This window comes from Cnephaeus nilssonii, assembly GCF_951640355.1.
Source record: "Cnephaeus nilssonii genome assembly, chromosome: X".
NCBI classification, from domain to species: Eukaryota; Metazoa; Chordata; class Mammalia; order Chiroptera; family Vespertilionidae; genus Cnephaeus; species Cnephaeus nilssonii.
The window spans coordinates 124,415,984-124,438,555 of NC_137071.1; the positions used below are offsets into that span (position 1 = coordinate 124,415,984).

General features: G+C 36.9%; 1 protein-coding gene across 18 annotated transcripts in view; it reads left to right on the forward strand.

Moving 5' to 3' along the window:
* The window catches only part of HUWE1 (HECT, UBA and WWE domain containing E3 ubiquitin protein ligase 1), a 141,842-nt gene that overhangs the window by 5,891 nt on the left and 113,379 nt on the right, over positions 1 to 22,572 (forward strand). For 13 of the 18 annotated variants that reach the window (XM_079764985.1, XM_079764990.1, XM_079764989.1 and 10 more), the window contains exon 2: positions 156 to 292. The exons of 1 other annotated variant lie outside the window; for it this stretch is intronic. The gene's annotated coding sequence lies outside the window, so the exon portion shown is untranslated. Of the gene's footprint in view, positions 1 to 155; positions 293 to 4,918; positions 4,944 to 12,046; positions 12,132 to 17,808; positions 17,973 to 22,572 lie in introns of those variants that run through there. 4 more of the 18 variants (XM_079764999.1, XM_079764996.1, XM_079765000.1 and 1 more) reach the window with 4 other exon arrangements.

The following is a 22,572-nucleotide window of genomic DNA, read 5'->3' on the forward strand; positions in this document are numbered from 1 at the left end:
CTGCTTAAAGCAGGTCCTGAAAAATGTAAATTGATATGTGAGGGCGATTGCTTAAGAAATAATAACCGTGATTATGTTTGAATATTGATATAATAATGGTTAACTCCCCTACACCCTAATAAATGTTTGTATATATCCCCCACCTTTTTTTGTAGGCACTTCAGTAGTCTGACCTGAGTGTTAGTACTCCAGAGGAACCAGCAGTGACCAGCTTGGTCAGGAAGGTTCAGAAAGCTGTTGGAGCAGTGTTGGTATTTCCCATCAGGATGAGTATGATTGGCTGTGATTTTAGGTTAGTTTTTTAAAATCTTTGTGGGTAGCATTTGTATTTTACTTCCTGGAATGGAGATGTTGGGGGTGTATGTATTTTCTATTGTGTAATTGAGTTACTCTGGTTTCTAACATTGATCTGAAGTGGCACTAGTTGGTTCTTGTGTTTAAGTGGAGCTTATTACTGAATTAAACTGTTTGAATGAATTCTGTCTGTACATGATTTTTTAATTCACCTTAAGTATCATTCAAAAAAATAAAATTACAAGATTTGTCTAACCAGTTCTGTTTTAAAGACCTAAGGAATTTTTAAACCTACAAAAATTGGGTGGTATAATGATCCCCCTGTGTACCTATTACCAGCTTTTAAGTTACCAACATGTAGCCATTCTGTTTCATCTATACTTCTCCCCACTGTCCCCCCCCCCCAGCTATTTTGAAATAAACCCCTACTGTCATATTTTTATTTGCAAATATTTGTATCTTTATAAGGGCTGTATAGACATAACCTGAAAACCATTATCACAACTCAAAAAAATTATGCTTTTTAAAAATATCAAATATGAAGTTAATGTTCAAATTTGAATTAGGATCTGAAGAAAGTCCATTTATCACAAAGGATTGATATGGCTCTTAAATCTAGTTTAATCTGCAAGCTCCCTCCCTTTTGTGTGTTTTTTTTTTCCCTTCTGAGTTATTTGTTGAAAAACTTGTCCTATAGTTTTCCCCACATTTGGTGATGATATACCAGTGTAGGTATCCGACCTATTCTTGCTAATACGTTAAAGACCTTGGAGGAACTCATTATAATAGAACAATGGCAGTAATCTCCTATATCCCAGTTGGAGTTGATACTGCTGGCCTAGGCACTATCCCGAAATAACTAGTCATGGATTCTTTTTTTCTGTGGCAGAGTCTTGATTTAATTGATACCTGACTTCAGTTCCATGTCTTGGCCCTGCTTACTGCTCCACATGAAAAGTAGGCCTCCTTGTGGAAGAAGCTAATGTTTCCTGGATAATGACCTGATTGTGCCTTTGGGGTTTTTCATCATGGTTTCAATTTCCTTAGGTGGTTTAGTTATTTTTATACTATGTCATAATGTTGCTTTTTATTCTTTTGATGTTGGTATCTCAGCTACTCTGACCCATAGCTTCTAAGCTATTGAGTCTTAGTGATGAGTTCCTCTGGTTGTAATATACTTTTTGAAATGGCAGTACTAAACAGTTTTTGAGAGCTTGCACTTACATCCTGATATCCAGTTATTTTACACAACTGTAGTTTTCCTGTTACTATTTTTCATTTTATTTCTTCTGGAAATGATGTTTTCCTACCCCCTTCCCCCCAGCATAAAGTCCTTTAAGCTGTTCATTTTAAAAATATATATATGTTTATTGATCTCAGGAAGGGAGAGGGAGAGAGAGAAACATCAATGATGAGAATCATTGATTGGCTGCCTCCTGCATGCCCCCCTACTGGGGATCAAGCCCGCAACCTGGGCATGTGCCTTTGACCAGACTCGAACTCGGGACCCTTCAGTCCACAGGCCAACGCTCTATCCACCGAGCCAAACCAGCTCGGGCTATACTGCTCATTTCTTTCCTTGTATAGCATTGGCCATTTTGGGATCTACTGTCTTGTCTTTTTCACCGTCAGAACCTGAGAAAGGAAATTGGACAGACTCCAGCCAGCCTTTGACTTAAGCACAAATAGAGGCAGAGCCAAGGTCATTTGTGCCTACATGTAAAACGAGAGTGATTCCAAGTTGAAGGGGTAAAGAGGGTATACAGGTCATGAATGAAAGTTTTTGGGGTATTAGATGAAATATGAGTGTGAATCCAGTGTTATGGATCATGAGTTCATACTTTAGTTCTTTGTTATTAATGGAGAAATCAGATCACTAGTTGAAAATAGACTGAGTATTAAAGAAGTGATTTCTTGGGAAATGCAGTGAAGTTCATTCATTTAACAAAAAAATTTCAAGCACATTAGATGTCATTAGATATTTACCCTTGTAAGTTTTCTATAGTTAGAAAGTTTGAATAGGTCACTTAAACCTTCTGAGTTTGTGAAAGTAGGATAACTAGATTTTTGGCACAGAGCATTACACATAGGCATTTTATTATTTGAATTGTTTCCAGAGTTCTTAACAGTTAAACTTTATAATGGAAATGCTGTTGGATTTTTTTCTTCTTCTGTTGTATGTTTTAAACCATGGTTTCAAAGTATTATTGAAATGCCAAACTTGGTTGCTCTGAAAATATATGCTCTTTACAGTCCATGTTACCTCTCCTGCAGTTAGATCAAGTTAAAATCTGATGTGTGGCTATAACCATATTAGGCTGCTTTACAATGATCTTACCATCTATAAGGTTGATAGTCATAAGCACTTGGGTTCTGGGTGTTTTGCTGTATTGTTCTCTGACTCGTTTTCTCAATGACTGGTTACCAGATGTTTAATATGTTAATGTCAGGGATAATTCAACTCCCGAGATTCTTTGGAAGCCTTCTCATTTGATGTGTCATAGGGGTTGAGTTGCTAAAACTTGATGTACTTGTTGACCAACTTGGTCTTCTGGTTATAGCAATGCTTTCAGATAGTGAAGGAGTGGCTCACTATGAGTAAAACAACTATGTATTTTGTTTGGGCTGTTAACCTGAGCATTTTCAACTTTGAGTTCCCTTAGAAAGTTTTTAACCATTTGGCTTTAAAAATTACAGTGGTGACATGGATTGGTCCCAGAATGTGATTTTACAGAAAGTTGGAACTTGTTTTAGCTTCTTATGAATGTATCATTAAATCGAGATTGGTTTTGTAGATCCATTCAGTCAGGATTGCTAGTTGGACTAGATGAATGTGAAAGTTTTCAAACTTGAGATTCTGATTGTGTAATCTTAGATATTGAGAAAGTGATCTTTCCTTTTCAATAATCTTTAAGTAGTAACAAAAAGGGACTAGGAGTAGGGCGATGCAAATTATTCTGGAATAATCATTTAGATTTTAAAGATTGATAAGTGAACATGCTGCCATGAATTTACCATATTTAGCATAACCCAGGTTTTAAGTCCTTATAACTAGATACCAGAGATAATTACTCTGGAAATACTTGGGTGTGTTATATTTGGTGGCTATTTATGTCTTGGAACACTTTTGGGAAGATTGCTTCCACTACTAATTATTTATTATTACATTCTGCCAATTGAGTTTTTAAGAGATGGAAGTACCTTTCAGCACAATAATTAAGAACACTGGAGTCAAGATTCCCTGGGTTCAGGTTCTGACTTCATTTTTTCTTTCTGACTTCATTTTTTCTTTTTTACCAGCTCTGTCATCTTGTGCAAATTATTTAACCTCTGTGCCACAGTTCTTAATCCGTAAAATGGTGTTACCTACCTCATAGGATTTTGGAGAAGTTTAGCAGAGTTAATGCATATAAAATGCTGAGAACAATGGTTCTAAACTTAATGGAACATCAGAATCACCTAGAGGGCTTGCTAAAACACAGATTGCTGGGCTCCACCCCCAGATTTCCTGATTCTGTAAGTGGGTAACGTGTTGAGAATTTGCATTTCCAACAATTTCCCAGGAGATGTTGGTGAGCCGGGGAACCACTGAAATAGAACAATGCTAGGCATAGAGTGTTAACTGGTGTGTGTGTTTTTTTTCTGGACTACTTTCTCAGTCCCTGAGTAAAAATACTTTACTCTTCAGTGCTATTTAGTACTGCCTTCATCTAGAAGCAGTTTTGAAATATTTTGTTAAAGTGGTTTTCAAAATATGGCCTCATCAGTATCAGCAGTATCACTTGGGAATTTGTCAGGAATTCACATTCCCAGGTTCCACCCTTGCCTGTATTTTTAAAGTGTGTCTTGCCTGAACTGGGGGCGTCTTAGACTTTTTGAACAGCTTTATTGAGATATAATCCACATCCCATACAATTTGCCCATTCAAAGTATTCATTGGTTTTTAGTATGTTCACAGTTGTACAACCATTACCACATCAGTTTTAGAACATTTTCATCGCTTTATGTTTTTATATGTTTGTCTATTCTGGGCATTTCATACAAATGGAATCATGCTGTATACAAGCAGTTTTCATGTGATTAAAATGTCTTTCTAATTGCAAAGAGTAGAATACAGATACAGAAAACCACCCAAAAACAAATTTATAGTTTAATTATTTTAAGGCAAACACCTTTGTAACCACGACCCAATCAAGAAGTACAACTCTGCCTGTCACCTAGAAGTCCTTCCATGTGTCCATCCCAAGCACAGCATCCTCCCTCCCTCGGAAAGTATCTGCTATCCTGACTTTATAGTAATCACTTCTTTGCATTCTGTTATGGTTTTATTATCCAAGTGTGCATCCCTGGATAGTAATTTACTTTGTCCGTTTTTAAAAACTCGATTTGTCTTTTAGATATCTATAACTTCCCTTTTTTTTGCTCCCCCCCCCCCCCTCTATACTATGCCTGTTGAACTCAGACCATTTGACCTGTAGTTTCCCACAGACTGAAGTTTTCTGGTTGCATACTCAGCACAGTTCAACATGTTCCTCTGTCCTCTGTATTTTCTGCAGATTGACAGCTGGATCCAGAGGCTTTATAACTTCAGGTTCATTCCCTTTGGCAAGAATATTGGCAGTTTTGTGTTCATTCACAATATTCATCAGGTTGTAATGATGTCTTGGATATTTTTTTTTATGTTAACAGCTATTGCTGTCCAAAGCTTAGATCTGTTAATTCATTGAAAGTGTCAAAATGGTAGCATTCTAACTCCATTTTATTTTCATATATTAGCTGGAATAATTTTATAAGGTTACTCAGTGATATAACTTATATAAGAAGGGCAGGAAAAATGCTCCATTTAAAAATTTTTTCTGGCCACTTATCTATCACTTTGGGCAAGTAACCTAACCCTGTCAGTTGCCTCTGTGGAAAATGCCATAGTCTTGGGGTTATAAGGATTAAATGAGAAAATGCAAGGTGTTAGTACACTATAGGTAGTCAGTACATAATAATTTCTTTAACATTCTATTTTGCTTAATGCTTCCAACAGCTCAGAGAGGGCAGTCATAGTGGTGAATTGATGACCAGTTAGCAAAGCATGTCTGGACCCTTCCAGTCTGTGTTGGGATCATCAAATGGTGGGAAGGAATGGGGTTTGTTCTTTGGTCATTTAGGGTCTAAGGCTCTGGTCAATTATAACAGAATGTTCCGCCAGAGTAGTTTTTCACTTTTTGCAAGCCTCAAGAGTCACATTCATACCCTATGAAGTGTCTTACCCAGTTCTGTGGTGATGTGCAATACATTGGTTGCCCTGGTAACCAATCTATACAGCCCCCTATTGTTAAAGTTTGTTCTGTTCAGGGTTCTGCTGTAACCTTAGTAACCCATAATGAATCTTCCTTATAGTCATCAGTATCACTATTAACATATTTGATTGGCCCATATATTGCAGGTTAGAAAATAGGTAAATATTTCTTTTTATATAAAAGGACAGCACTGGATACATAGTAAGTGCTTAATAAATTGGAAACTTTTAAAATTAATATTCTATCTTTTTCCCCCCTCACATCTTACCCTCTCTTCATTCAATTAAATAAGTATTTATTGAGTGTTTCTAAGTAATATGAGCTGGGAAGAGAAAATGAATGAAAGTTTGTCTCTGCTCTTAAAACGCACAGCCCAATTAAAGACTAAGAAAGACCATGTTTAAAGTTCCTTAGTCTTTTCCTTTGTGTTATCATTTCTTCCCCTGCTTTGTCCATGCATAATATAATCTATTGTTTCTCAAAGTTCTTCTTAGCTCTGTATCCCTCCCTGGCCTTTGAGACTGCTGATATGTGAGAAAGCCTGCAATTGTCTTCTGTGAATACAGAGTAATATCAAGAAAAACCTTTGGGCCAAGATTAGATTCCAAAGTGGCACATGTGGTTGACACTACACTATCAGTTTATGGTCTTTAGATGGATCTACACCTGGTCTCCAACTTCTGTCCTGTTGCTTTAACTGTCTTCCTCTGACCTTCTCCTTTCCCCTCTATCACCCACCCAGATGTTTGTTACATAAAGATAGGGGCTCGTTGGCCCACAGACTGAAGGGTGGTGTGCTTTTTTTCTGGACTACTTGATTCTGGTCAAGGGCGTATACCTAGGTTGCAGGCTCCATCCTCAGCCTTTGTTGGGGCGCATGCCAGAGGCAACCAGTCGATTGTCTCTCTCACATCGATGTTTCTCCCCGCCTCCCTTCTCTAAAAATCAATGGAAAAATATCCTCAGATGGGGATTAACAAAAAAATAAATAAATAAAAAGTAGAGACTCCTAAATCCAGTTGGTGATCTATCTAGTATGTAAAGAGACAGCTGTACTTCCTATAAACTAGGATTTGAGTGGACCTAGGGTTTAATCACAGAATTTTTATTCTCATCTATAAAATGGTAATCAAAAAGCCTACTTAATCAGCTGTTGTAAGCATTAAAGTGAAATGATGTATTTTAAAATGTTTAAATTATAGAGTGCCCTACAATGATAAAGCCATTGTAATTTATGTAAAATAAATACTTAATAGCTATGTTACTTGGGGCATATTATTTCATCACTAAGCCCATTTCCTCGTCCTTTAAGTGGGGCTGATGATAAATCATTCACTCAACAAGTATTTGAGGGCATAGTACTGCCAGATACTGGGAATACAGAGATAAGCAACTGGAGACTGGAGGGCAGCATGGTCTGCTATGGGAGGGAGACCTGTAAATCACACTCAAAGGGATCGGTACAATAACGAGGAGTGAACAATATTGGCTGTAGCATTTTACAGGAGGGCACCAGAATGTTACATAGTAATTTTGTTAGGGTTAAACAAGATATATGAAAAGTACATCATGGACTCAAAATGCAATACAAGTTAAGTTAAATGTATCCCAAATGTATCAATTGCCTCAACCATTGTTTCATTTCCTCACAAGACTCGTTCTTTAGATGCGTTTATTTCTTTTAGCTTGATGTTATGAACTCCTGAAGGGTGTTATGTATTCCTGTAGTAGAGTAGCCTGAAACTAATACTTTTTAATCTGAAAGGATTATTTTCAGCCGTTTCTATTACTGAATTAATTTAGAAGAAACTATAAAATGTGTTCTTATTTCAGAAAAGGATTCCTACTCCTACAGCATATTCAGTCACCATTTTGTGTTCTCATCTTTTTTAAAAACAATGTTTTTATTGCTTTTAGAGAGAGAGGAAGGGAAGAGGGGAGGGAGGGGGAGAGAGAGAGAGGAGAGAGAGAGAGAGAGAGAGAGAGAGAGAGAGAGAGAGAGAGATCAGTTGCCTCCTGTGTGCACCCCAACCAGAGACTGAACCTGTAACCTGGCCTGTGCCCTCACCAGAAAGCCAACCAGCATCCTTTTGCTGCATGGGCTGATACTTAACCAACTGAGCCACATAGGCCAGGGCATTGTGTTCTCATCTTAATGACAAGAGTAACATTTAGAAAATTTGGGATATGCTTTTCCAAGAATAGGAACTGAAAAATGTCTAATAACAAGAATAGATACTCCAACTAAGCATCAGAAATGCAAATTAAGATATCTCTTTTAACCATTAGATTGGCCCAAAAAAATTCTTTTTTGAAATAGCGAGTCCTAGCAGAAATATAGGGAAAAGTCTGGTCTTAAATAATGCCCACAGTGGTATAAATTAATACTGCTATTTTGGAGATAATTTTGGCAAGGTGCAAGGTAGTATTGATTATAGGATGCTATTTATAAGTCTTTTTTAAACTGAGGTAAACTGTTAATATTTATTTGGGAGGAGTGGTCAAGAAGAATTGGAGCTTATTCTATAATATCTGCATTTCTGTTTCTGAGAAATTTTAAATATACTGAAGAGTACAGAGAATAATATAATAACCCCTTTCCTACCCCTCCCTGAATTGATCATATTTAACATTTATTTTTGCCTCAAATCTTTTAGAGGGCAGGTAGTATAGGTAAAGGGGACATAATTTTTCGCCTAGTGTTCCCTTCCCTTCTATGAGCATTACCATGAATTGCTTGGATTTTTATGCCTTGAGAATGGTATAAATTACTCATGTAAGTAGAAATTCAAAAACTATGTGCTGTCCACACAACAATCTGTTATCTCTTGTATAATATTAAATTTACATACTATTTTAGAGTTTGTGAAATCTTATTTAGTCCTTTGTTCATTTAATTGTAACTCTTGTATGAAAACACTTTCTTGACTTTATCTTTAAGTAATATTTTTGATGATTATAGAAGTATACATCGCTTATTATTGAAAAATACTGATAAGCACAGAAATCTGAAATTCTGCCAAAGATATGTTGGTATACAGTATATTCTTCCAAGGCTTTTCTTTATTCCTGTGTAGCATAAACATTTTTTAAAAAAAATAAATTTTAAAAATGTAATCCATTACCTTCCAACTTTCTAATTATGAAAATATCCATAAAAATACTGAAAGAATAATAGCACAGGAGCATTTGTATAGATCATCAGCAGTATCCAACAATTTTTAAGAGCTTGTCATATTTGATTTATATATGTATTTAACTTTTCTGAAGCATATGAAGTAAGAATGACACTTTATCCTTAAATCCTTCAGCATGCATGTGTCAAATAGCACATGCTTGCTTTGATTAGCATTTTTATAATTACTAGTTGAGAGTTCTTTGTATATTAAAAGTACTAACCCTTTATCCTCTTGCAGATATTTATTGCTTATTGTTTGAGATTTTTATGTAGTCAAATCTTCTCCCTTTTTTCTTTCCTTTGTGGTTTTTAGATTGTGTATCTTGCTTGGAAGTTCTTTGCCAAGATTACAAGAATATTATTTTCTAATACTCTTATAGTTTAGTTTTTATGTTTGAGTCATGATGTGAAGTATGTGCTTTTTTTGTTGTTGTTAATCCTCACCCAAGGATATTTTTCCCATTGATTTTCAGAGAGAGTGGAGGGGAAAAGGAGGGAGGGGGAGAGAGAGAAACATTGCTGTGAGAGAGACACATTGATTGGTTGACTCCCACACGTGTCCCGACTGGACTGGTATCAAACCTGCAACCCAGGTCTGTGCCCTTGACTAGGAATCAAACACACACCCCTTCAGTGCATGGGTTGACACAGTAACCACTGAGCCACACCACCCAAAAGCACATACCTGGGTTGCAGGTTTATTTTCATCCAACTGGTTACCCAAAAAGCTCCTGTTTTCCATCTTGGGAAAACTTATTTGATCTTTCAGAATGTGCTCAGCTTAAAAGTGAATTATTTGGAAAAGCGTAGTTTATGGAGAAGGGCAAAGGTGGAGGGTTATAGGGGACATCTTAATACTGTCAACAATTTTAAAAAGTTGGATTTATGCCAAGTAGAAAACTGGCTTGGTTGCCATTTTTCTCTTTAATTTTGAGAACAATTCAGATTAGTTGTGTTTAATACTTAACATTTATCTTGAACTGAAGGCAAAGTATAGCGTATCAAGAGATCTTAGTAATTACATTCCCATTTGATGATGTATGTTTGAGGCCCAGATTGTCCTAAGGCCATGGTCGGCAAACTGCGGCTCGCGAGCCACATGTGGCTCTTTTGGCCCCTTGAGTGTGGCTCTTCCACAAAATACCACGGCCTGGGAGAGTCTATTTTGAAGAAGTGGTGTTAGAAGTCAATTGGTGGCAGGGAACTAGACTACCTTTGCATACTATTCTTTCATTTTCAGCTCACACCTTTCATGTTAAAGATATAGGTATTTTAAAGCAGCCGATTGTTTACATGGTTTGGTTTCTTTAAAGAACATTGGGAATAATTATGTGCCAGGCTGTGTGTGGTACTGTTAAATTTACTCAAACAGCGGCAGTTATGTCTATGTTAGGGCATAATCTTTTTTCTAAATGCTTTGTTTTAAAGCTTTAAAAAAAATCAATGAACTAATTTGATCTTAAACCTGTGAGGTTAGAATTATTTTCATCATACTGAAAGGAGCTTGCTATCATGTTGATAATTGCTATAAATAACTTGTTCTTCTAAACCAGCGGTTGCCAACTGGTGTTCTGCGGACCATTGGTGGTCCATGAGGTCTGAAAGGTTGGCGACCGCTGTTCTAAACCATATAAAAGAATCTTTGTCTCTGTTCCTTCCAAATTCATCTGAACCAGCTCAGAATAATTGAGATACACGTAAAATCTCTTGATTGTTAAGAGGCATGACCCAACCAAACATTATTTAGTAGGCTATAAAACATGTCAGTGAGTCCCGGAACATCATTATAGTTTAGTTTTTAGGTTCATGTCAGTACTTAAGGCTAACAGTCTAGAGCAAGCATGTCAAACTTGCGGTTGGTGGGCCGCTTGCTTCGAGTTTGATATGCTTGGTCTAGAGATTAATATGTACTTTGTCCTTCATATGCAGATAACATGTAGAAGGATGAAAAGACCTGCTCTTTTTTGCTTTTGAGTATGTGTGTGTGAGAGAGAGAAGGGGGTGGGGGGGTGGAGAGAGAGAGAGACACAACCCAACATAAGATTGCTGACCTTAGATTAACCTGGAGCTAAAAGAAATGTAACAAATAATGGTATGGCTTACTCTTTGCCAGGCGCAATCCTATGGACAGACTTTTGTTTATTTTACAGAGGTTTACTGACTCACAGTGGTACGGTAACTACATAAGATCATACAGCTAGTAAATAGAATATAAGCCCAGTTCTGTCTGACTCCCAGGCCTCTCTATTATGCTGTCGTCCTCTACTTCATTTTGACTTTGTTCCAGTCGTATTCCTCACTCTCTGTCTTTAAATTTAAAATAATTAGCGTGTATGGTAACAAATATAGTACTGAGGTACTCCCTTCTCCCATATAGATAAATCTTTTGTCAGGATGTTTTAAGCCATTAAAATCTAGCTTTTATTTAGAAATATACTTCATCTAGCTTTTCTATAGATGGTTTTTGCCTTTTCTACCTTTCTTCAGCATACTTGACTAGAAGGTTTGTGGTTTGTTTTTTTAATCCTCACCCAAGGATATTTTTTTTCCATTGATTTTTGGAGAAAATGGTAGGGAGGGAGGTGGGAGGTAGAGGGGAAAGAGAGAGAGACATTCATGTGAGAGAGAGACATCAATTGGTTGCCTCCCATACATGCCCCCAACTGGGGCTGGGATTTGAACCTGTGACCCGTGGGTTCAAGGGCTGGTGGTCTAACCACTGAGCACCAGCCAGGGCAGGACTAGAGGATTTTTTTAATCCAGGAATACAGAATTCCCCCTTACTCAGAGGAGATTTAATCTTTAGAGATGTTGCATATTCCTTTGAAAACTCCGGGATATGACAGAACTGGAGCTGAATACTGCAAGAGAGTTGGAATTCTTTTCTCTGGTTTCCTGTACTATATTTGACAGCCTATCATGTGGCTTTAGAGGAAATACCATATACCTGTGTTTCATAAGTGAGAGTGAAAACATTGTACGGGCCTGGCTGGCATGGCTCAGTGGTTGAGCATTGACTTATGAACCAGAAGGTCATGGTTTGTTTCCTCCTGGTCAGAACACATGCTCAAATTGCAGGCTCGATCCCCAGTGTGGGGCGTGCGGGAGGCAGCCGATCAGTGATTTTCTCTCATCATTGATGTTTCTATCTCTCCCTCTCCTTTCCTCACTGAAATTAATAAAATATATATATATATATATTTAAGAAAACATTGTATGGCTAAGCAGACAGTGTCTTGGAGATCATGTTACGGATCTTTTCTTTTCTTTTCTTTTTTTACAGAGAGGAAGGGAAAGGGATAGAAAGTTAGAAACACCGATCAGCTGTCTCCTGCACACCCCCTACTAGGGATGTGCCAGCAACCAAGGTACATGCCCCTGACTGGAATCGAACCCAGGAACCCTTCAGTCCGCAGGCCGACGCTCTATCCACTGAGCCAAACCGGTTAGGGCAAGTTATGGATCTCTTTAAGAAGCCAGTGAAAGCTATCAACTATCTTCCCAGAAAAATAGCAACACGTGCAAAGTTTTTTCATAGAATTTCAGGAGTTTTGTACTGATCCCTCAACATAGGACAATAAGAAATCTATAAAGATTTCTCCATGTCATTAAGAATGTCCAAAAGCTGTGTTTTTTTGTTCTTGTATTTTCTAATATTAGAATAAAGCACTATGACCAAAGACAAAAGCTGGGCCAATTGTTTCACTTTTACTAAAGGTAGTTTCTGCTTTATGCAACTTTAATCTCTAAAAATCCAATTTTTTTTAAAAAAAGCAAGAGGATTATGATTGGTGTTATATAAGGATTTATTTAATGTACTGTGTTGAACTTGTGATTATTTTTCAGCTTTGCTTTGGCCACTAGGAAGTTGTAATTGTGCATTTTTGTGTACTAGAGTTTCATTGTTTTTATATTACCATTACTCCTAATCTTCCTTTTTTTCTGATTTTGTATTTCTGTACACCGGGCTAATTCATATCACCCATTGCAATACCCTGCATATAGTATGTTCATTTATGTAGTATTTGTTGAATGGAAAGATGCAGATTGAATGAATTGTATAAATAGGTTTTTCTCAGTTGAAAATTTCACCAAGAGTTTAATGTGACTTGGATTTTTTTTTAGCTTCATTAAACATTTATTAGATAGTCATTTATTCATTTAATAATATAATAAAAGTTTCTGTGCTGGTGACAGGAACACAAAGATAAGTAGACACAGTTCTGTTCATTCAGAACTCTAGTGAAGAGATAGACATGTAAATAAACAGAAGTATGTTTGGTTTAGGGTATATACGCCAGGTACATTGGGGGCATAAAAGAGGGAGTGGTCAGTTTTACTTGCAGGGAGAGATATCTAAAATAGCTTCATAGAGGAGGTGACATTTAAGCAGAGTTCTAGGGGATATGCAGAGAACAGCATCCATTTCCGCAGAGAGCAATAGCAATTTGAGTCAGTGTATCAAAAGTCTTGAATGTTGGGAACTGTAAAAAGCTTGACATGATTAAGCTTGTGGGGAATGGAGGGGAATATTATGTGATATCATGGCCCTGGTAAGAGGGAAACTAAGTCCTAGCTGTCTTGCATTCTAGGTTAGGTAAGGAGTTTTTCCTTGATGATGTAGGTAGATTTTGAGTTTATGGGGCTATTGCTCTACCAGCAATATGGAGGATGGAATGGAGGGATCTGGCAGGATAAAGGCTTAAATTTAAAATATTTTTATGAGATTTTCAAATATACACAAAAGTTAGAAAATAGTATAATAAAACCTGTGTACCTGTTGCCCAGCTTCAACAGTTATCAACACATGGCTTTTGTTTTATTTAGACCTTACTCCCTCCCTCATTATTTTAAAACAAATTCCTAAGTGAGTAACACATTGGCAAAGCATAATTAATATCTAGCAAGGTGCCTCTCAAGTCTGGCTGTGCACCTAAATCACCTATACAGCTTAAAAAAGGAGAAAGTTCCTATCACATATCTACTGAGTCAGATATTTGTATGGCCAGACATTATTAGTTTTCAAAATATGTCTTGGGTGATTTTGCACAGCCAGGGTTGAGAACTCAAGATTTAATTTTTTTAAGTAGTTTGACTTCTGGTGGATTTATTTTCCTGAACTCAATGAATGCTGCCTGTGGCCCTTCTGGGTGAAATTCACCTAATAGATAGTGGAGGCTTTTCTACGTGGTTAAGTTCTTGACATTTGAATAAAGAGTATTTAAAGGCTGATGTCTTAATTTTCTGTTACAGATGGGTAAGACTGAAAAAGTATGTGCAGCAACTTTGAAATTGGATGTGATGAGATAGGGAATAAGCAGTTACTGTTATAATAGATCTTTTGCACCAAATCCAGTCACAATTTAGGAAGGGGGTGGGAGACACAGATCATTCTTAAAGGGTAGACTAGGATTGTTCCAGAGTATCAATTTAAAATGTATAGACAGGGACGCTTTCTCTCCTCCTTCATTTGCATAACTTTGCTGTTTTTATTTTTTGTTGGGAATGCTAAGAAGGGCTCCTTGGCATTCTGCCATTTCCTCGCTGCTGGCAAAACTGATCTACAACTTTGGTGAGCCCTAGTTTGTTGCCAAATTCTTTTGATGCCAGTTTCTCTCTCTAAGTAATTGGAAGTAGTGACCAGAAGGATAACTTGTGGATCTGCAGCTTCCCAGGACAGTAGGATAAAGGATGTATAGAGGATGTATTCTCGGACACCATCCCTCCCTCCAAAATCAGTGATGAGGTATCAGATTCTTCTTTGGTGCCCTTGCCCATATTTTCTTTGAGTATACGGAAGTGCTGCAAAACACCAAGACCAAGTGTTTAAAAACATCAAGAGGTATAGTGTTTTCAGATTTTGAAAGATATACTCTGTCAAAGTATTTCTGCAGATAATTTCCAGATTTGTCTTGAGTAAAAGCTATTCAATTGCTTTATTATTATTGTGAGTTTATTTTCCTTAACAGCAGCAAACATTGAACAGTTACTATGGACTGCTATTTTTCCTGCACGATGTTTCTTTAATTAAATTTATTGGGGGGTAACATTGGTTAACATAATTTTCAGTGTACAGCATAATTCAACATCTGTGTACTCTGTTAGTTGCTTTGTTATACATCTTGTTATCCGTGTCCAATAAAATCTAGGTCAGCAAATCATTTGGGTCATGTTTTATGTGGTCAAGGATAGGGACGTTGGTATCTGTAGGGGTGGTGGTGGGGTGCATATAGACATTTTATATGCTGTAGAGTTGTGGAGCAGACTTTGGTTAGAATCCAGGTTCTGCCACTTACTGGTTATGTGGCTACTCTTGGACTTAGTAAACCAAACATTAGACTGGATGGAAGGGCCTGACAATCAGTTGGTGCCCCCTTTAACAAACCAGTTAACGTGATGTCTGTGCCTCTGTAATCAAATAGTGAATAGCAGGCTGGGTTTCAAGATTCAGCTTGCTGCTTCCTGACATGATGGATCGTTGGACAGTTCTCACCTGCATTTACTTTCAGCTACTGCAGAAAGGCAAAGGGAATCACTGACTGCAAGGCAAAAAATCGAGTGTTTTGCTCTGTGGCACATTGAATTATGTTCTGTAAGCTTTTTTTTTTGGTTAAAAACTGCCATAATGCTTTTCCATGATTTCAGTGGGAATTTTAGGCTGACTTTGATTCATCCACATTACTTAACCTACCAATAATAAACCAAATCAACAAATCTTGAGTGCTAACCTCCAGGATTAAATAGCAGAAGACATCAGAAGGAAGCTCCAAGAGTAGGCACCAAGCCTATCCAAGGCATTTGTTTAGGTGGTATTGTTCTTAATTTGATTCAGGCCCTTTGGCTCAAGAGTTAGTGTTTTCTACCTTAAGAAAAATTGTACAAAACTATTCTCGTTATAAATGGATGCCTGATTATAGAAACTGGAAGGAATTGAAAAGCATGAAGCAAAAATAAAACTATGTTATCCTGCCACCTAGAGGCAACCACTAATAATGTATGTTTCTTCCCTTTCCAGGTGGTTTTTTGTTCCCCACCCTATGGCAGACATTTTCTCATTTAATAGTCAGGAAAGGGATAGGTACAGGATACAACTTAAACACATAGGGAAGGGCATTCAGTCAGGTTTTAGTAGATTAGGAAGAGAATTGTCTTAATTCTGGGTAGTATTTGTGCTATTTAAAACCCACATAAGTGTTCATTATGTTAAGGTGAAATAGTGAGGGGCTAAATGGTCCCCTATTCTGAGCTTTCTTAGGGATTTTCTTTCCATTATCTTTTTTCCCCACCTTCCTCTACTTTTCAGTGACCCCGTATTCTCTGCTTGCATTCACAGCCAACCTTTCACAAGAGTTTTCTGCGCATGCCATGCATATTGCCTCACTTCCCATTGATTCCTTGACTCCAGTCTGTTTTTCTTTCCCACCGCCCCACTGAAACTATTGTTTCTCACGTTATCTCTACTTCCAATTTCAGTGAATATTTTTCTGGACATAGCTCATTTTGACATTTGACACAACTGATCAGTCCTGCCATCTTTTGTCTTCTGTGATACTGTGAATTAGTTTTGCTTCTACCTCACTGGCCTCTCCTTTGCTAAGTACTTCTCCTTCTCCTTTCCTTTAAATGTTAGATCAAATAAGAACTCAGTTCTGGGCCTCCTCTTTTCTGTAAGCTATCATTTCCAGACCTATGTCTTCACTGTTTATATGCCGACAATCACAGATTTTTTTCCTCAGGGCATACTTCTTTCCTGAACTCCATTCTATAGATTATATGTACCTATCATTTGTAAGATGCTGTGCTAGATGCTAAGAGCTTAACAGTATAGAAAATCAAACCAATTACATTAATTGATACTTGCTATGAGAGAAACAAGCAGAAAAATAACAACAAATTAGACCAGCTTTAGGTACTATGTTGCCATGGGTAGCCACTTTTTAGTTCTTATTTTAGTTCCTCGAATGGAACTGGCTATGGGAAGAATGGGAGTGTGGGGCAGAAGCATTTAAGTGGGAATAGCACTTGTATAGCTTTAGAGGCCAGAAAGAACTTAAGAGTGTTCCAGAAACTAAACAGAAAGACTAATGTGGTTGTGAAGAGAAGAGATTGGAGAGAGTTTTGGGAGCCAAATCATGCCAAGGCCCAGTGGGATATGGTTATAGAGTTTGGATATGATTCTAGGGAAACTGTTGAAAGGTTTTAAGCGAGAAGGTAATATGAGCTGATTTATGTTTTAAGAAGATTACTTGTGCTGCTCCCTAGAGAATGGATTGGATGTAAGTGTGGAAATGGGGAGATCAGCTATCCCTATTTCACAGTTGAGGAAACAGAAGTACACAGAGGCTGATTTGTCCATGTTAATACAGTAAGTGATATAGCAGTGATTCTAATCAGGGTTTCCTGATTCTGAGCCTGTACTCTGATCTGATGTTTCTCAAACATTAATATATGAATCAGTGTGGCCTGAGATTATACATTTTTATTTTTTCTGGTCTGACTTTCATTAACAATGTAACAGAAAACACAGGGACAATAAAAATAGGTGAAATAACCTGGCCAGTGTGACTCAATGGTTGAGTGTCAACCCATGAGCCAGGTCAACAGTTCATTTTCTAGTCAGGGCACATGCCTGGGTTGCTGGCTCAATCCCCAGTAGGGGGCATGTAGGAGGCAGCTGATCAATGATTCCATCTCTCTGCCTCGCCCTCTCTCTGAAATCAATAAAAACATATTTTTTTAAAAGATAAGTTAAATGCTATATTTATATATGTAAAATAAATATAACCATGATCTATAGGACAAACAATTCAGATTCTTGAACGAATAAATTTTAAGGAAAAATAAAAAGATGTCTGTGGATTACAAGAATTTAACAGACACATCAAGCAGTTGCAATGGATGGAACTCATTAAGATTCTAATTGGAACAAAAACTATGCAAAATAATTTATAAGACAAATATAAACACTAAATATCTGATTACATTAAGGAATTATTATTTTTTATCTGATAATAGTAATGTGGCTATCTGGGTTTTATATTTCAGGGGAACAATTCTGTAATTCATCATCTGTACAGTCAAACCTCGATTCTTGAACATCTCCCATCTCGAACAATTCGATTCTCAACAGAATTGTTAACAAAACTTCGGTTCTCGACCAGACAACCCTTTCATTCTGATACCTGTATGATCAGTCACGTGTCTCTCAGGTGACAAAGGAAAGAATGCATGAGTATGAGTCAGTTTACCGCTAAACCTCGCATTGTTAATATCTCAGGAAATTGTGCTATGACTATTTTCATGTTTTTTTGTCTTTGCTTTTGTTGCTGCTTATATACATATGGTCCTCAGAAGGTTGCAAAGTGAAAAGGAAAGTTGTGAAAACAAGAATTTAGACATTTACTGTATATAAGAAAAATAAGAATTGTGTGGGGTCTGGAACATTAATTCCATGTACATTATTTTTTTAATGGGGGGTGGTGGTTTAGTTTTCAAACAAATCGCTTCTTGAACTGTTTTCTGGAATGAATTAAGTGCCACTATATATTGTATGTTCACCACCCCAAGTCAAGTCTCCTTCCATCACCATTTATTCCCCTTTACCTTCTCCTACATCCATCACCCCCTTTTTCCTCTGATAATCACCATACTGTTTGTATATGAGGTGTTTGGGGAATTTTTTCTTAATCTCTTCATCTTTTTCACTCACCTCCCCTACTCCCTGTTCCTTTGACAGCTGTCAGTCTGTTCTCTGTATCTAGGAGTCTGTTTCTATTTTTGTTGTTGTTAGTTTATTTGGTTCATTAGATTCGACATATACATGAAATCATATGGTACTTTTCTTTCTCTGACTGGTTTATTTCACTTAGCATAATATTCTTCAAGTCCATTCATGCTGTTGAAAATGGTAAGATTTCCTTCTGTTTTTACTGCCAAATAGTATTCCATTGTGTAAATGTACCACAGCTTTTTTATCCACTCATCAACTGATGAGCACTTGAGTTCTTTCCAGATCTTGGCTATTGTAAATATGCTGCAATGAACATAGGGTACATATATTGTTTTGAATTAGTGTTTCAGGTCCCTTTGGATATATTCCCAGAAGTGGTATTGCAGGGTTATAGGCAATTCCATTTTAATTTTTAGGGTAACTCCATACTGCTTTCCAGAGTGGCTGCACCAATCTGCATTTCCACCAACAGTGTATGAGGGTTCCCCTTTCTCCACCATCCTCGCCAGCACTTGTTGTTTGGTGATTTGTTGATGATGATAGCCATTTTGACAGGTGTGAGGTGATATCGCATTGTGGTTCTAGTTTGCATTTCTCTGATGATTAGTGATATTCAGTATTTTTTCATGTCTGTTGACCATCTGTATGTCCTCTTTGGAGAAGTGTCTATTCAGGTCCTTTGTCCATGTTTTAATTGGCTTTTTGCTTTTTCAGTGTTGAGTTGTATGTGTTCTTTACAAATTTTGGATATTAACCCCTTATCAGATGTATCATTGGCAAATATGTTCTCCCATTGACTGGGTTGTCTTCATTTCATTGATGCTTTCCTTTGCTGTGCAAAAAATTTTTTAGCTTGATATAGTCCCGTTTGTTTTTGTTTTTTTTTTTTTTGTTTCCCTTGCCTGAGGAGATACCAGAAAAATGCTATGAGAAATGTCCAAGATTTTGCTGCCTATGTTTTCTTCTAAGATTTTTATGGTTTTGAGTCTAACATTTAAGACTTTAATCCATTTTTAGTTTATTCTTACATATAGTGTAAGGGGTGTTCTAGTTTCAGTTTGTTACATATATCTATCCAATACTCCCAATACCATTTATTGAGTAAACTTATCTTTACCCCATTGTATTCTTGCCTCCTTTGTCAAATATTAATTGACCATAAAAGTGTGAGTTTATTTTTGGTGATTTATAGGTGATTTTTGGGCTCTCTATTCCATTCCATTGATCTATATGTCTTTTTATGCCAGTACCATGCTGTTTTGATTACTATGGTCTTGTAGTAGAGGTTATCAGTGATTCCTCCAACTTGGTTCTTCTTTCTCAAGATTGCTGAAGCTATTTGGGGTCTTTTGTGGTTCCATATAAATTTTTGGAATATTCTAGTTTTGTGAAAAACGCCATTGATTCTTGATAGGAATTGAATCTATAGATTGCTTTTGGTAGGATGGACATTTTAATTTTTAATCTTCTTGTCCATGAACACGGTATATTCTTTCACTTAAATGTATCTTGTTTAGTTTCTTTCTTCACTGTCTTATAATTTTCCAAGTACAGTTCTTTTACATCCTTGGTTAAATTTATTCCTAGGTATTTTATTTTATCTTTTATACAATTGTAAATGGGATTGTTTTCTTAGTTTCCCTTTCTGATAGTTTGTAATTGATGTATAGAAATGCAACTGATTTCAGAATATTTATTTTGTATTCTACTTTGCTGAATTAATTTACCACTTCTAGTAGTTTTGATGAGATTATGCATTTTTAATAACTCCCAGGTGGTATCAGTACTGCTGATCCTTTGACCATGTTTTGAATAATAAGGCTAGTCTCAACTAAACTCAACTGCTGTTGAGCCAGATTTGCAGGTGTCTTCTGCCTTTAAGCTGGTACAGTATTGAAAGTCATTGTAAATTTGATCAGCTGGAGGTGTTACTACAGAGTGAGTTACCCTTTATTTATTTATTTTTATATATGTTTTATTAATTTTTTACAGATAGGAAAGGAGAGGGATAGAGAATTAGAAACATTGATGAGAGAGAAACATCGATCAGCTGCCTCCTGAACACCCCCTACTGGGGATGTGCCCACAACCAAGATACATGCCCTTGACCAGAATTGAATCTGGGACCCCTCAGTCTGCAGGCCAACGCTCTATCCACTGAGCCAAACTGGTCAGGGCGAGTTACCCTTTAAAGAGCAGCTTTCCTCAGTCTAATTTTACACATTTGACATAAAACCTATAAAACCAATATTGACACCTCAAAGGTAAAAAGTTTGGAGGAATAAGGAAGAGAAAAAAGAAGTAATTAAATGGAAGTCACGGTAATAGCAGTTTTCTATCTGTAAATGGGGACAAAACTTGGCTTGAATGGTGAGGATTGCATGAAAGGCTATTATGAAACCCTTGTGCAGTATGTCTCAAAGTGTATTCTTTGGGGGTACTTAAATTGGTGGAATGTCAGTAGATGTCACTTGAAGAATTGGTCTTTGCCCTGATAAATTTCTTTTACCGAAGATTCCTTGGAGTCATTAGTAATGTCAGTCAGTCAGATGACTGTCCTAAATGAAGAGAAATTCCTTTTGTAACATTTCCCAAATTACTGGAACCTTGTTTTCTTTAGTGGAGCAAGATGCTCTAAAATGCTTTGGGAAACACCAGCCTAAGTATTATCTGGCTTGTAATGGGCACTCAAAAATATTCTCCCTTCTCACTGTGAAACCAGCTTAAATGTAGAGTAACTAGGAAAATATAAAAACCCTTGAATTTTTTTAACCAATGTCTAGTGAACAGTGGTAGCGTAGCGTTCCTTTTTAATCTATAGATGTTTCTTGCAACAAAGTTAGAGAAATCAGCTTAACATTGCACTTGTTATGGGGATGTGTGTATTCATTTGTTTTGGCTTGGTTTTTGAATTGGGTGGTTATTTGAATTTGTTTATGAAAGGTTTGGAACCCGAACACCGTGGAAACTGGAAAGGCCAAATGCACTGCTCTTCCAGAACCTCAACAGTTAGCATGGAACCTGTGCTTGACCTGTCAGATGCTCACACTTGGGACTTTGATCTAGAGTCACTGATGCCTAAAACAAAGAACCTGAGACCATTTAGAAACATCCACTAGCAGTATCTTCTAGACATCCAGAGTCTGATGTTGCCCGCTAAGCTGTGTCTGTGGGAGGTTTTTTGCTGTAGTTCCAGGCTGTGTAGCTAGCTTCCTTGGTTCCTCCTCTTTTCTGAATGTGAATTGCTAAGTCTTCCTGTTGGTTCTGGAAACTCAGTTATCCTTCTAGTAAATCACTTTTTAAGCCAGTCTATTGTTTTCAATCCATACCCTTTACAAGTACAGAATCCTAAGTCAAAGCAGTCTTAGACACTTATATTAAGATTTATAGGTGATCTCATCTGCATTTTTGGTAAGTCATATAATTTTACATTTAGGCTCATGATACTTTTATTACTTTGCTTTTTTAAAAATTGAGTTGTAATCATGTGCAGTATATTAATTTCAGGTGTACAACATAATGATTCATTATAACTAGAAGTTTGTACTTTTTGACTACTTTCACCCATTTCAGCCACCCCCACTTTTGGCAACAACTAATCTGTTTTCTGTTTCTGTGAGTTCCAAGGTTTTTGTTTTATTTAATTAATTAATTTTTGAGATTTCCTATAGAAGTGAGATCATGCAGTATTTATCTTTTCCTTTGACTTATTTTACTTAGCACAAATGCCCATCTGTGTTGTTGCAGATTTCCTTATTTTTAGGGCTGAATAGTATTCCAGTGTGTGTGTGGGTGTGCGTGTGCGCTATTCTATGTGTTGGCTATTGTAAATACTGTTATAATAAATATGGGGGCACATATACCTTTTCAAGTTAGTGTTTTCATTTCTTGGATAAATACCCAGAAGTGGAATTGCTGGGGTCATATTTTTTAATTTTTTGAGGAACCTCCATACTGGTTTTTTTTTAGTGACTGCAACAGTGTACATTCCCACCAGCAGTGAGCCAGGGTTTTCTTTTCTCCACATCCTCACCACATGATCCGTTTTGAATTGATTTATATAAAATATGAGACTTTGG